Source organism: Triticum aestivum, chromosome 2B (assembly GCF_018294505.1).
Source record: "Triticum aestivum cultivar Chinese Spring chromosome 2B, IWGSC CS RefSeq v2.1, whole genome shotgun sequence".
In the NCBI taxonomy this organism is placed as follows: Eukaryota; Viridiplantae; Streptophyta; class Magnoliopsida; order Poales; family Poaceae; genus Triticum; species Triticum aestivum.
The window spans coordinates 706,489,619-706,497,775 of NC_057798.1; positions in this window are offsets into that span (position 1 = coordinate 706,489,619).

An 8,157-nucleotide genomic window follows, 5' to 3' on the forward strand; every position below is an offset into this window, starting at 1 on the left:
AATAATAATTCATTATGTCTTTCTTCTTGGTGTTCTCCGTAGCCATATGTTTTTCTACTTGCTTGTTTCATCCCAAGAACTCTCATCTCATGGGCCTTATGGCAATGGAGGCGCGATGAACCCGGTCCTTGCCGGCGTGAGGGATCTTGCTTCGTGTTTAGGTGTTTTTGTGAGTTCGTTTAGGGTTTATGTCCTGCTCAGGAAGACAGCACAGTGGTGGCTCCTGGAACATGGAATAAAGGTCTCTCAGCCTAACCCCCGTTCCGATGATGTGTCCAGGATCATCGGAGCGTGTGTGGAGATGTGTCTCTGGCGGATTTGGCGAAACTCGGTCGGTGTAGGTCTTTGGTGGGGAAACGCACTGGTTGGAGGCTAGAGCCCCTCGACCCCTCTCCCGACTCCGCCTCGCGCCGCCTCCCCGGGCGGCGGCCGGGACGGCTCCTCCGCATGCTCTCCTCGCCTCCACCCCTCCGTTCTCCCTCCCTCGCCGCCGCCGGACGGCGCCCCCGGTTCTGGCCGGGTGGCTCGGCGGTGGCGGGCCCTCTTTTCCCCCGCGCGCAGCGCTCTTCCCGGGGCAGGGCTCGGCGGCGGGTGCAGCTCGGCTGGCGGTGGTCCGGCGTCCTGGTGGCAGGGGCCGGCGGCCGGCGCGGTGGTGGCGCTGCCTCTTGGCGGCGGGGTGGCCTGGTGGTGCCGGTGGCCGGCGGCGCGCCCCCGGCCCAGATCTAGGCCCTTAGGGCCCCATCTAGGTCCTAGCGGGCCGGCGCCGGCGTGGCCTTGCTGTCTGCGGCTCGGTGTGGAGGAGGAGCGGCTCGGATGTGGGCGGCGACGTCGATGGCGTGCCGGCAGCAGCGCGAGGGCGGGAGCTTTACGGGCCCACGAGGGCTCGCCCGGGCCTGTGGGCCTACGGGCCTGGTGTGCTCCTGCTATTGCGTCCGGACGGCTACCGTCGCTGACGGTGGAGGTGGGGCCCTCCCGCGTGCCGACGGTGCTGCTGCCCTAGTCCCGGCTCTGATTCTTCGCCGTGTTGTCCTCACTTTGCGGTGTCGTGGTGAGACGGCGTGGGGGCCTCTTGACCGTGTTGGCACTGGGTGGTGGTTGGTTTGGTGGCTGGCTCTGGAGCACCCGAGGTGAGGGTTGGGATCGGGGGAAACCCCTGTCGGCTTGGCCGACACCGGCGCGGTGGTGCCTGTGGGTGCCTCCTGACCTTCCGGGAGGGCGTCGGGGGCTACCCTTCCTCTCGCCTCGCCGTGTACCGGGGGAAACCCTTGGCAGCAGCGTCATCATCATCGCGATCCTTCTTGGAGGTGTTGATAGGTGCCGGCGCTTCGGAGTCTTGGAGCCTAGTGGAAGATCCCGGTGGGCGCAGCGTTCGCGAGGCTTCTTCGTTTTCGTTGATCCGCCGTTGTCGGCATTTGTTTCTTTTACTCTTTCTCTCTCGTTTCTTTTGGGCGTGACTGTGCTGCTTCCGCCCCAGCACCTATCCTTGTACGACTTGGTTGGTTGCTTTGTATACAAAGCGGGGGGAAACCCTTTTTCGGTAGGTCTTTGGTGGATTTGCTTGGATCCAGTCTTTGTTCGTCTTCGTTCTTGTGTTTACAGGATGGACCCTTTCGATCTATACTTCAATTCATCGGCGACATTTTGTGCTAGTCCTATGGGGCCTTAGCATGATGACTTCTCGGTTGTCTAGTGCAACTAGTTTGGCCCGACTCCGACGAGGGAGGGGGTTTTCGGCTCACTCAAGTGTTTGTAGTCGTCACTAGGTGGTCTACGGACATGGATGTTTTCTTCTATGTTCTTTGTATTGCCATGGCATGATGAATTACATAACCGATGAGATTGATTTGAACATTGTGGGCGATTGATAGACACCAAAGATGTTAACAATAGGAGCAGAGGAACATCCGAAATTTATGTCGAAAATATTAGTTGTATTGTATATTTTATCTACATGAAGTTTCATCTTGTTAGACTTCTTGAATCTGTATTGTACGAAAGATGATGATATTTAATATTACAATGGAAGTTATATATGTGAACAAAGTGATGCAAGTTTGATCTTCTTACACTTGTTGAACCTCTGTAGTTCCAAAAGTTCTAATGTCCAATGTCTCACTCAGAATGAAAATGGAAGCACTTGCTATACGTTTGTAAAATAATATTGTTTTAAGTTACACACTCTTGAACTTAGCAAGATGAATTATATATATGAAAAAGGTAATTCAAGCTAGTTTCATCTTCTTAGACTTCTTGAATATGTATAGCATAAATAACCTTTATGTACAATGTCACAAAGCGAATGAAAATTGAGGCACTTGTTATACATAAGGAAAAAAAGTTGTTTTGAGTTACAAAGACTGAAATTAAGGGTTATGTGATTGTATTAGTGGTTCACTTGTATGACCTAGCTAATGAACATAGGATTTTGTTTTATTTATTCCTTATAGTTGATAAGTATGAAATGTGTTATGTGCCAAGTAATTGTTCTTAATTTCTCTGTTTCAAGCAGTTCTCCCCTCTCCACCCCCTCTTCTCTAAACTTTCCTTTAACGAGTCCTTATTGAACGTAGCTTAATGGAAATGTGTTTAGTGAGCTGACACTGTTGGAAGTATGCCCTAGAGGCAATAATAAAATGGTTATTATTATATTTCCTTGTTCATGATAATTGTCTATTGTTCATGCTATAATTGTATTAACTAGAAACCGTAATACATGTGTGAATACATAGACCACAACATGTGCCTAGTGAGCCTCTAGTTGACTAGCTCATTGATCAATAGATGGTTATGGTTTCTTGACCATGGACATTGGATGTCATTGTTAATGGGATCACATCATTAGGAGAATGATGTGATGGACAAGACCCAATCCTAAGCATAGCACAAGATCGTATAGTTCGTTTGCTAAGAGCTTTTTCTAATGTCAAGTATCATTTCCTTAGACCATGAGATTGTGCAACTCCCGGATACCGTAGGAATGCTTTGGGTGTACCAAACGTCACAACGTAACTGGGTGGCTATAAAGCTGCACTACATGTATCTTCAAAAGTGTCTGTTGGGTTGGCACGAATCGAGACTGGGATTTGTCACTCCGTATGACGGAGAGGTATCTCTGGGCCCACTCGGTAATGCATCATCATAATGAGCTCAATGTGACTAAGTAGTTAGTCAAGGGATCATGCATTACGGAACGAGTAAAGTGACTTGCCGGTAACGAGATTGAACGAGGTATTGGGATACCGATGATCGAATCTCGGGCAAGTAATGTACTAATTGACAAAGGGAATTGTATGCGGGATTGCTTGAATCCTTGACATCGTGGTTCATCCGATGAGATCATAGTGGAACATGTGGGAGCCAACATGGGTATCTAGATCCCGATGTTGGTTATTGGCCGGAGAACGTCTCGGTCATGTATGCATGGTTCCCGAACCCGTAGGGTCTACACACTTAAGGTTCGGTGACGCTAGAGTTGTTATGGGAAATAGTATGTGGTTACCGAAGGTAGTTCGGAGTCTCGGATGTGATCCCGGACGTCGCGAGGAGTTCCGGAATGGTCCGGCGGTGAAGATCGATATATTGGACGAAGGGTATTGGAGTCCGGAAGTGTTCCGGGGGTACCAGGCTATGGCCAGCATGACCGAAAGGTGTTTCGGGAGCCCCGACAAGTGTTGGAGGGCCTCATGGGACAAATGGGAAGGGGAAAACAAGCCCACTAAGGGGTGGTGCGCCCCCCCACACCATTTCCCACGTTATTTGGGGAGGTGGGGCGCCTCCACCTGGCTTGGGAGGCAATCCTCCACCTGCTTGGCTTGGGGGGCAAGTCTCCCTAGGATTTTGCGTAGGGATATCCAATCTTCTTGGCCTCCGCCCCCTAGGGGAAACCCTAGGGCGCCTCCCCCTCTCCCCTTGCCCCTATATATAGTGGAGGGGTGGGAGGGCAGATGCACCTCTTCCCTGGCGCAACCCTCTCCCTCCTCCAACACCTCCTCCTCCTCCGTAGTGCTTGACGAAGCCCAGCTGGAGAACCACGAGCTCCACCACCACCACACCATCGTGTTGTCGGAGTTCTCCCTCAACTTCTCCTCTCCCCTTGCTGGACCAAGAAGGAGGAGACGTCCCCGGGTTGTACGTGTGTTGAACGCGGAGGCACCGTTGTTCGGTGCTTAGATCGGATTCGACCGCGATCTGAATCGCTTCGTGTACGACTCCACCGACCGCGTTCTTGTAACGCTTCCACATCGCGATCTTCAAGAGTATGAAGATACACTCATCCTCTGCCTCTCTTGTTGCTAGAATCTCCATAGATTGATCTTGGTGATGCGTAGAAAATTTTGAATTATTGCTACGTTCCCCAACAGTGGCATCATGAGCTAGGTCTATTGCGTAGATTCTATGCACGAGTAGAACACAAGTAGTTGTGGGCGTTGGTTTTGTTAAATATGCTTACCGTTACTCACTACAAGAAACCTGTTAATATGTGACGGTACTAATCCGTCACAGGCCAGGCAAAATCCGTCATGGGTGCCCATCCTTGACGGATTTGGAATCCGTCATGTATATCGCGTCATAATTTGACATGGTGCTGTCCATGATGATTTTTGACCGTCAAGGATCTACCCCAGGCCCGCCCAAGGCCCAAACCATTGTGACGGAATAGACCGTCATGGACCAACACCACGTAGAGTTTTCAATTGACCAACTGGAATGACGTGGCAGCCTACATGGACACATTTTTCGTCACAGAAATCGTCATGGATATTCTACATGGGGTAGCCCATTAGTTCGACCCGTTAGCCTATTTCATTCAGCCCAAATTTCTACAAATACATTTTAAAGCATGATGCGTTATGCAAATCGTAATGCTAAGACAAGGTATTTCCAAAGTGGCTCACATGCACATATGAATCAATATATGCAGTCATCTGCAAGCATCTATAACATAGCAGTTTACAAAATCCTCCACAAGATGATAATTTACAACATAGATTAATAAAATATATCACTCAGCAAAGTTAGGAAATAGTACAATCCAATTCACATAGACAAAACATTTAAACTAGTGAAGTTGTTATTCAAGTTCTTGCCATCGGCCCTCCTGATGGAAACTATCATGTCGTGCGAATTTTGATGGGCAGCACCAAGTAGCCTGATACGCAATCATACCTAGCATATTTACAAGACCATTAGCTATTTGTTGATATGCATAGATTGTAAAATATGAGAATTGTAACAAAGTAAAAATGAATAACGCATGCTCTCCAAAATTCTTAAATCTTGCAGTGCTACAAACGAGAATAACATAGTATCCACTACATATATAAGTTTCATGTAGATCCATATTAATTAAGACAACCAAGTTGTGGGTAAAAAATTTAAATACATCCAAACAAGAAAAAAAAACGGGTCTAACAAAGGGGGACAATACATACAACAATGCACAAGATTCGTTCAATTATCATATGTCCAGTGATCCTTGATGATAATAAAAGAAGGGATAGTTATGTGTTGAGAAAACAAACATCTACATACTTCTACAGTTGTGTCCAGTAATACATAATTTTTCCAGCCTTGTAAGTAGGCATGAATCAACTTGTCAATATTGACAGAATGGCACCTCTGGGTACCAACAATTTGCATAAATGAGGTTAACCAACCCCAGAACCTACCCTATTAGAGCATTAAGAAATTGGATATACCCTGAATAACAATATCCACATATTCTTAACACTTGACAGTTGAAACTTAGAACAAAAAAAGGCATATAGTGAAAGTAATAAAACCAAAAGGCTATGAAGGAGATAGTAATGGACCTATCTACAGTGTGCTAGGCATGGTCAAAACTAACAAGTACTACCTCAGTCTCAAAATATATATACGTTTTTGTAGGCTAGTTTAGCCTATAAAAACATTTTATATTTCAAGATGGCAGGTAGTATGTCTCAACTAGCATTTGATATTTGATCCTAATAGCAACAAACATGAGTACATCTAACTTAGACAAGTTCTGGTACAAATAAAAATGCACATTGGTATACTATACCAAACAACCACTTCTCGGTGTAGAAGTAGTTTGCAACTATGCCAGGGAGTAAAGTGGTAGATAATATAAAAATATAGGGATATGAAAGGAGAAGAACAGTAATATGGGCATGGCCTAATTTTTGGTTAGGGACTAAACGTGAACGACCACACCGCTTGTCTAACTAGTACTGTAGTTACTTAATTAACTAGCAGATTACACAAACTCTACACTGCTAATGCTCGCACGGTGAGAGAAGAAAAGGGAAATAGCAACAATGCTAGTCTATTGTTGGCTGTAACTTGCGAGTATTAGGAAACAAAGCGGCCACGTTTTCTGCATCAGGTTCAGTCCAAGAAAATTGGAGAGTCCCTGGAGAACTATACTAAAGAAGAGCAGCAGTCACTTGGAAAGAAAAGAAAAAATCAGAGTGAGAGGGTCGACCTTCTTGTTCTCTGGGGAATCATGGTTGTCGGGGCTGCTAGCCATCGAGCTCATCTGGCTCGAGCGTGGGGTCCCGATCGTTCCCATCCATCGAACTGGAGAGGCGGAGAGCTCCTGCTATTCTGAATCAAAGAAAAAAAAACTTCGATTGGGGATGGGAGAGAAGAGGAAGTAATGGATAGAGGAGACGACGGGGGGGGGGGGGGCAGGGATGGACCTTGTGAGGGGTGTCGACGTTGCCGGCGAGGTCGAGCTCGGGCCTTCCCCAGGTCACGGTCGTCGTCCTCTCCTCATCCGGCCCTTGCTGGTCCAAGTCTCCGGATGGCAAGGCAGTTGCGTGGCCTGTGAGACAGAGGAGGGAGGTCCCTGCCATAGATCCATGGCCCAGGTCATGGGTTGTGAGCAGCTGAGGCGCGCCACGGCGCCTAGGGTTGGCCGCGACTTCCATCGGGCTGCTGCAGCCGTTGTCGCCATGGATCTCAGGCTGTCATCGTCGCTTGGATGCGGGGAGGTTGAGGCAGAGGACAGGGGTGAGGAGAGGAGAGGTGAGGCGAGGCGTGGTGGCGGCGGATGGGGAAAGGGATTGGGGACGGGATTCTCTTAGGGTTTGCTTTTATACGGGGAAAGGTTTAGGGCTTTAGACGGGCTTTAGTGGGCTCGCGGGTCTGTACTAGGCTGTTCATGACGAATTTCAAAACCGTCATCGGAAATCTGTCATGTATTAACAGGTTTCTTGTAGTGACTAGTCCTATCTTGTTTCGACGGTATTGTGGGATGAAGCGGCCCGGACCGACCTTTCACGTACACTTACGTGAGACAGGTTCCACCGACTGACATGCACTTGTTGCATAAAGGTGGCTAGCGGGTGCCAGTCTCTCCCACTTTAGTCGGATCAGATTCGACGGAAAGGGTCCTTATGAAGGGTAAATAGTAATTGGCATATCACCGTTGTGGATTTTGCGTAGGTAAGAAACATTCTTGCTAGAAACCCATAGCAGCCACGTAAAACATGCAACAACAATTAGAGGATGTCTAACTTGTTTTTGCAGGGTATGCTATGTGATGTGATATGGCCAAAAAGAATGTGATGAATGATATGTGATGTATGAGATTGATCATGTTCTTGTAATAGGAATCACGACTTGCATGTCGATGAGTATGACAACCGGCAGGAGCCATAGGCGTTGTCTTAATTTATTGTATGACCTGCGTGTCATTAAATAACGTCATGTAATTACTTTACTTTATTGCTAAACCGTTAGCCATAGTAGTAGAAGGAATAGTTGGCGAGACAACTTCATGAAGACACGATGATGGAGCTCATGATTATGGAGATCATGGTGTCATGCTGGTGACGAAGGTGATCATGTCGTGCCTCAAGATGGAGATCAAAGGCGCAAGATGATATTGGCCATATCATGTCACTTTATGATATGCATGTGATGTCTGTCATGTTTACATCTTATTTGCTTAGAACGATGGTAGCATAAATAAGATAATCCCTCATAAAATTTCAAGAAAGTGTTCCCCCTAACTGTGCACCGTTGCGAAAGTTCATTGTTTCGAAGCACCACGTGATGATCGGGTGTGAAAGATTCTAACGTTCACTTACAACGGGTGTAAGCCAGATTTACACACGCAAAACACTTAGGTTGACTTGACGAGCCTAGCATGTACAGACATGGCCTCGG